At 42.1% G+C, this 432-nt stretch overlaps 1 protein-coding gene across 1 annotated transcript in view; it reads right to left on the bottom strand.

Moving 5' to 3' along the window:
• Positions 1–432, bottom strand: part of LOC118341390 (alpha-actinin-4-like) — a 56,832-nt gene that overhangs the window by 19,996 nt on the left and 36,404 nt on the right. The gene's annotated exons all lie outside the window — the stretch shown is intronic.

Below are 432 nucleotides of genomic sequence, written 5' to 3'. Positions count from 1 at the left end.
AAAGAGATCTTAATCTCAATGAGATTAAATACAGATGAAAAAAGAAAGAAAGAAATATCTCACTGTCAAATGTATTGTTTGGTTATTTTTTAGTTATTTTAAAGCTACATCCTTTCTGTTCTGGTAATTAGCAAGAGTCTCTCCATTGTGTGTGACCACCAACAGGCCTCTCCAACCGCAGACTTTAACTTATTACAGAAGGGTTGAAGTCCCTGCAGACCCAGGCGGCCTGGGAACCACAATGTGTCGGTTCAAACAATCTCTGACAGGAAAAAGTGTAGGATGTCCTCCTCTCTCATCTCGTCATCACCATGCCTCCATTTCTACCCCTTCAGTCTTCTGTGTCGGCATTATTCTCTTTGTCTGTTTCCAGTAGATGACCTTTAGTGGGCTGCTTTTATGGAGGCCAGAAAGAGTGTGTGCGTGTGTGTG

The sequence above is a fragment of the Morone saxatilis genome, unplaced genomic scaffold (assembly GCF_004916995.1).
Source record: "Morone saxatilis isolate NCDOM2014 unplaced genomic scaffold, NCSU_SB_2.0 Contig8, whole genome shotgun sequence".
NCBI classification, from domain to species: domain Eukaryota; kingdom Metazoa; phylum Chordata; class Actinopteri; family Moronidae; genus Morone; species Morone saxatilis.
This window is presented reverse-complemented; position numbering and strand designations above follow the sequence as displayed.